This window comes from Neophocaena asiaeorientalis, unplaced genomic scaffold, assembly GCF_003031525.2.
Source record: "Neophocaena asiaeorientalis asiaeorientalis breed wild unplaced genomic scaffold, Neophocaena_asiaeorientalis_V1.1 scaffold823, whole genome shotgun sequence".
Taxonomy (NCBI): domain Eukaryota; kingdom Metazoa; phylum Chordata; class Mammalia; order Artiodactyla; family Phocoenidae; genus Neophocaena; species Neophocaena asiaeorientalis.
The window spans coordinates 903655-910850 of NW_020172767.1; the positions used below are offsets into that span (position 1 = coordinate 903655).

General features: G+C 39.4%; 1 long non-coding RNA gene across 1 annotated transcript in view; it reads right to left on the bottom strand.

Annotated features, from left to right (window-relative positions):
- Positions 1-2520: 2520 nt before the first annotated feature.
- LOC112396798 (uncharacterized) overlaps positions 2521-7196 on the bottom strand; it is a 54774-nt gene continuing 50098 nt past the window's right edge. Inside the window, exon 5 of the long non-coding RNA XR_003002652.1 lies at positions 2521-2694. This is a non-coding gene — a long non-coding RNA (uncharacterized LOC112396798). The remainder of the gene's footprint in view (positions 2695-7196) is intronic.

Here is a 7196-nt window from a genome sequence, read left to right on the forward strand (position 1 = left end):
AGGGGGGGGGTGTTAGCTTTTAATTTTATCTTGAAATAATTTTAAAATTACAGAAAAGTTGTAAAAACAGCACAGACAGCTGCCACACACATTTCATTTAGCATTTCTCACATCAAAATTTTACATAACCATAGTGCAGTTATCAAAACTAAGAAATTAACCTAGGTACAATACTATTAACTAAACTATAGATTTTATTTGGATTTCACTAGTTTTTCCAGTAATGTCCACTTTCTGTTCCAGGATCAAATTCAGGATACCATGTTGCATTTAGTTGTCATATCTCTTTAGTTTCCTCCTATGTATGACATTTTATCAGTCCTTCCACATCTTTCATGATCTTGAAGAGCACTGAGCAGTGATGTTGTATAATGTGCCTCACAAATCTTTCCACTAATGTCCTTTTTCTGTTCCAGGATTGAATCCAGAATATTATGCTGCATTTAGTCATCCTATCTTCCTAGTTGCCTCGAATTTATGGCAATTTCTCAATGCTTCCTTGTGTTTCACGACCTTGACAATTTTAAAGATCGTCACGTACTTTGTAGAATGTCCCCCAGTTCGGGTTTGTCTGATGTTTTCTCATGATTAAATTGGGATTATGTATCTTGGGAAAGGATAGCACAGAAGTAAAGTAGCTTTCTCATCACATAGTACCAGGAAGTACATGGTATCAATATGACATACTGGTGATGTCAGCCTTGATGACTTGGTTAAGGAGATTTCTTCCAGTTTTCTCCACTGTAAAGCTACTATTTTAAAAAACTATTATGTTGATATAGTTGTAGATTCACATGAAGTTGAAAAGGTGATACAGAGAAGTTCTGTGTACCCTTTACCCAGTTTCCCTCAATGGTACATGTGTATATTCTTGTAAATACCACTACAATCAGAACAATTTCTACAATCAGAAACAGAACAATTCTATTACCACAAAGATCTTCCTCATGCTACCTCTTCATAGTCACAACCTTCCTCCCAACATACCTAACCCGTGGACACCACACATCTGTTCTCCAGTTTTTAAATTTTATCATTTTAGAGAATGTTATATAAATGTAATCAATCAGTCTGTGACCTTTTGAGACTGACTTTTTCTACTCAGCATAATGCCCATGATATCCATCCAAGTTGTTGTGTGTATCTGAAGTTTACTCTTTTTATTGCTGAGTAGTATCCCATGGAATGGATGTACCATAGTTTGTTTAACCACTCACATATTGAGGAACATTTGGGTTATTTTCACCTTTTCATTATTGCAAATAGCTCTGCTATGAACATTCATGTACAGGTTTTTGTATGAATGGAAGTTTTCATTTCTCTGGGATACATGACCAGGAGTGCGACTGCTGAGTTGTACGGTAAGTTTATGCTCAGTCTTGTAAGAAACCACTAAACTATTTCCCAGAGTGGCTGTATTATTTTTACTTTCCCACCAGCAGTGTATAAGAGATCTAGTTTCTTCATATCCTCACCAGCATTTGGTATTATCGCTATTTTAATTTTAGCTGTTTGAATAGACATATAGTGATATCAAATAATGGTATTAATTTGCATTTCTGTAATGGCTACTGATGTTAAACATCTTTTCAAGTGTCTATCTGTCATCTACATATCTTCTTCAGTTAAATGCCCATTGCCATTTTTTGCTTATTTTCTAATTGGATTATTCTTGATTCTGTTTAGTTTTGAGAGTTCTTTATTTTTTGTCGAATATATGGCTTACTGATATTCTGTCCCAGTCTATAGCTTGTATTTTCATCCTCTTTAAGAGGGTCTTTCACAGAGCAAAAGTGTTTAACTTTGGTGAGTTCCAATTTACCTTTTTTTTTTCTTTATATGGATCATGCTTTTGGTGTCAAGTCTAAGAACTCTTTGCCTGGCCCTAGATCCAAAAGATTTTCTCCTATGTCTGTTTTCTGAAAGATTTATAGTTTACATTTTGCAAACTTACATGGTCCATTTTTGGATAGTGTCTGCATAAGGTGCGAAGTTTAGGTTAAGGTTCTTTTTTTTTTTTGCCTACGGATGTTCAGTTGCTCCCATACCATTTATTTAAAAGGCTATCCTTCCTCCATTGACTTGTTTTTGCAACTCTGTCAAAAATCAGTTGAACATATTTGTGTGGGTTTATTTCTGGGTTCTCTTTTCTGTTCCACTGATGTGTGTGTTTATCCCTCTGCGAAACCCCACTGTCTTGATTAATGTAACCATATAATGTCTTGAAACCAGGTAGACTGATTCCTTCCACTTCCTTCTTCTTTTTCAAAATTGTTTAGCTATTCTAGGACCTGTGCCTTTTCATATACATTTTGAAATAGTCTTCTGAAAAGAACTTGGAAGTGATCACTCCCATCCTTTCAAGAAAACTGGGCAAACCAAAAAAAAATCAATGACTTTTCTTGGACCCATCAGAGAACCAAGGTTGCAGGGCAAACCACCACCCCAAAATCTAAAGATTTAGGAACATCCAGAGAGATACAGCTGTAATTTACTTACCTAGAAAAGAAGGCTCTGGAATATAAACTGGTAGGAACACCAAAACTGGTAATTTTGACAAATTGCTGGAGGAAGAATGTGGACTACTGTAAGAGTGAGAAACTTCTGAGGACTGAAGGCACAGGGGCACCCCCCAATTTCAGGAAATCCACCAAATTCTCACAATAAAGATGTGAATAAGATCCTCTCGTGAATCTGGCAGGGGGAGGGAAAGAAAAATCATTGTGAAGTATACCTAGAGCCTTCTCCATAACTCTACAAGGAAAAAGACTTTGCCACACCTTATCCTAACTGGGGAACGGCATTCCTCCCACTCCAGCCTCCCTCTAGCCAACTTTAGAAAACCACACACAAAGACAACATCTTTAAGGAAGACAGAGTAGGAGGAACACCTTACAAGGGAACAAGCATAAGAATTATATCAGACTTCTTGTCAGAAACCATGCAAACAAGAAGAGACTGGAATGAAATATTTAAAGTGTTGAAAGAATAAAAACACCAATCCAGATTCTATATCTGGCAAAATTATCCTATAGAAATGAAACGAAGTATTTCTCAGTAAAAAACAAAAATGGAGGGAAATAAAAGAAGACTTGTCCTGTACAAAAAGTTAAAAGAAGTTCTTCAGGGGGAAGGAAAATGATGATAGAGGTCAGAAACTTGGATCTTCATAAAGAAAGGAAGAGTGTCAGAGAAGGAATAAATGAAGGTACGGTAAAATCTTTTATTTTTCTGATTCTTAATTGGTTTAAAGATAACTGTTTAAAGTAAAAATAGTAACAATATACTGATTGATTATAGCATATGAATAAGTGAAGTAAATTACAATAATGTCACAAGGGATGGAAAGGAAGATTTAATAATACTCTGTTATAAGGTACCTGCACTACATTTAAAGTGTTATTTGATAGGGATTGCATTGAATCTGTAGATTGCTTTGGGTAGTAGAGTCATTTTTGCAATGTTGATTCTTCCAATCCAAGAACATGGTATCTCTCTCCATCTATTTGTATCATCTTTAATTAGTGTTATTTGAAGATGAACTCAGTTAAAAATGTATATTGCAAACTCTAGCGCAACCACTAAAAAGTTTTAAAGAAGTATAATTGATATTCTAAGAGAGGAGATGAAATGGAATCACAGAAAATCTCAGTTAAAACCAGAGAAGGCGGGAAAAAGAGCAAGGGAGTAATTTTCTTTGCTCTGAAGTCTACTTTATCTGATAGTAATACAGCCATTCCCACTTTCCTTTGAATAATATTTGCATAGCATATCTTTTTCTGCTTTCACTTTCAACTTACTTATATACTAACTAGAAAATATAAATAGTAAATAGTAAAACTACTATCTGTCCCTTTCCATACTTTATTAGAACTGAATTACTAAGTCCAGCCCACACTCAATGGAAGGGAATTAATCTCCACCACCCGTAGGGAGGAGTATCAAAGAGTTTGTGGACACATGTTGAAACCACCAGAGCAATTATTAAATATTTTGGGGGTGACAATTTGAAGCTATGCAAATATCTTGCCCTCCAAAATTATTACTAGGCCTAGTTCTCTTTTTTTGAGAATGGTATTTAGAAAACAAGATGTGGTTCTAGGTAAGCTCAATTCTATTTGAATGTTGCTGCTTTTAGGCCCTTCCAGTAGAGAGAGCGAGGGAACACAGGCATGTAAAATAATCCATGTATACACACATATAAATATTAATGCCTGAATCTACTTACCATTACATGTATATATTTATATATGGATATAGATAAGCTTACATTTTTATATGGATATCTCTGATTCTAATCCAGTACCACAGAGTTTATTCTAGCTTTCCCTCCTTGCTTATTTGTAATTTCTTTCTATGACAGACTCTCTGAGTTACCTTTAAAAATACAGATGCCTGGAGCCCTATCCAGCATCAATTAAGTTGGATGCATCCGTATGTTTTAAATATACACCCAGGCAAGACCAAGTACATCATTTGTGGGGCCCAGTGAAAAATGCAAACGTGGGGCTCCTTGTTCAAAAAGCGGGGTAAAAGTGTCACTAAGGTACTACAATGTACAGATTTTTCCTTTCTTCTGCAGCCTTTCATTCAACTTGTCATGGTATTTTCTATTTACTACTCAATATTATTCTAAGTCAGGAAAAAGTAAAAATCACAATTATCAACATGTACCTTACCGTTCATCTTTACATTGTACAATACCAGTTTTAAATAAAAATACCAGAGCATTTAATTCATATGCAGGATCACCAAAATTGCACAATTTGTACTGCATGCCCCAGCCCTGGAAGGTGCCTTGAGCTGGCCAGAAGAGATGAACACAAAGTCAGACTCAAGAAAGTTAGTTATAAGGAGGAAGAAAGGGTCACCTACACGTGGAGTAGGCCCAAAGGACACTCTCTAGGGCATGGGAAGGCACTCATGAGGCAAGTGTAGACCCTTACAGGCACCTGAGAACCCTACCCCATGACTTGTGTCACATGTGTGTGCTCGGGCTTGACAACTGTTTGGTTTCATCCTTCTTCTAGCTGCTGGCCTGACATGCTGTGCCTTATCAGAGGGCAGGGAAGTTGACCCAGGCATCTCCCTTCCCGAGGCAGATGCCTGCCACCCCATCCGACAGCATATAGGCACCTCTCAAGGGTATTACCACCTCCTCACAAGGATGCTCTAGGTACCTGGATCAGGGATGGGCAAGAGATTCACCCCCACTGAATGTGCGTGGTGCTGTGAACCAAGGGCAAGGATGGTCACTGCCATGCCCAACCTTGAGGGGCTGCAGGGTGCATGCACCTGACTTGACCCTCCCCACATCGAGGCTCCCGCTGGAGATGGATGGACATGGATGCGGGTGGGGGAGGGTAAGGGAGACTCGGGCACCTGGAACGAAGGGAGTGGCAGTCAAGAACCCATCTTGAAGATATGGGGAGGTAATGGGAGGTGGAACCATATGTGAATTGAGCTTCTAAGCCCCCAGTACATTCTCTACTGTCCCACTGGACTTTACTTACAAAACACAGGTTCAAAAATAAAATTATTAAGAATTTCAAATGGCAACCACAAGGCATTAAACCCACAGCATGGAGCCCCCTTCTGAGCAAGGGGCCCTGTATAATTGTGCTCCTCATATGACTCTGAAGATGTCCATGTCCCCTCTCCCCCTCCACCTGCTGTGATTCTAATGTTCAGTCAAGGTTGAGAACTACTGAGCCAGATACTGCAAGGGTTGGTGGTCAAGATGGTCTTGCTCAAACCAGCTCCCAGGCTACCAGAGCCCCTCAGAAAACCATGAATGGAGAGACTGACCCAACAGTAGCTGAGAGGAGGAGACCAGACTGTGTATCACTGCCTGAGGCTGTCATTACAGAGATCACAGTAAGGAAGCAGGGAGGTCAAACAATCAGTTTTAAAGAGAGGCTCTCATTCCTCTCTCTCTCTCAGAGCCCACAGCCTTACCTCAGTACCTGCTGGTTGCATGTTGGCCTGCCCTGTCCAATGTGAGGGGTTTTAAGGTACAGGTTATATACATCTAAGCAAAGTGCAGGTACCAGCTAAGTCAAGGAGGCCACCTTTCTCAGCAACTTATTTTCTTACCTATTTTACCCACCAGCAGGTTAGGCTCTTAGCAAGGAACCCCGAGGCTGCTCCAGGCAGCCATCTTAGCCTCGGTCCACAGCTTATCAGCTGAATTCCAGAGGCAGAATATACAAATCCTCTCACCTCTAGCCCCTAGCGTGACATAAGCTCCTCAAGGGGTTTCTTTCCTTTTCATTCAACCTTGATTCTTTTTTAAATTAAAAATATTATTTTTTAATTTTTATTTATATTGGAGTATAGTTGATTAACAACATTGTGTTAGTTTCAGGTGTACAGCAAAGTGATTCAGTTATACATATATATGTATCTATTGCTATATTTAAAATAGATAACCAACAAGGACCTACTGTATAGCACAGGGAACTCTGCTCAACCTTGATTCTTTTTAGAACATTTTAGCCTCTGTCACCTTCTGTAGCTAGCATAGCAAACACTCACTTAATATTTGTAGCCTAATTTGCTTGCTTCTGGCCTGCTCATAGTCCAGGTCTTAGAGTCTTTCTCTTAACTTCCATCGCCTTTCTTGGTTCCTCACTCAGGCAAAACTCCTTCCACCTCCTAGCGTTCTCTTTCTAACCTCTCTCTGGTACCCTAATGGTGCTTTATAATACCAAAGTATCTGTATTTACATTACAGGGCAAAGAGAAATAAAATGAGAAAATATACACACTGGGGGACTAATCACAGGCCCTTTCTGCCACTTTGGTCCTGAAAGTCAGTCCCCTGGGGAAGATGGACAAGCGCAGTGTCAAGAACCAGAGCTCTGGAATTTGAATCCTAAATCTGCCTCTTACCAGGTTGCCGTGTGACCCTGGACAAGTTACTTAACATCTTTGTCCTCTGGATTCACTCTCTGTCCTGTTTTCCTCCCCAGGAAACTGGTATGGATTATATCAACAGGCTTGACTGGTCCCTGGCTTCTGGTTGGATTTGGTCAGAAAGGAACTCTGGCCATTGATCAAAGATTGGGAGAAGAGTGTAGTTTCCTCCTAGCTTCCTGCCTCTGAAGTCACTCTGTGGGGAGTTAGCTATATCCCTTGACCAAATACCACTGCTCATCCGAAGGCTACCTGCTCTAGAGGTCTCTCCTTCCAGAC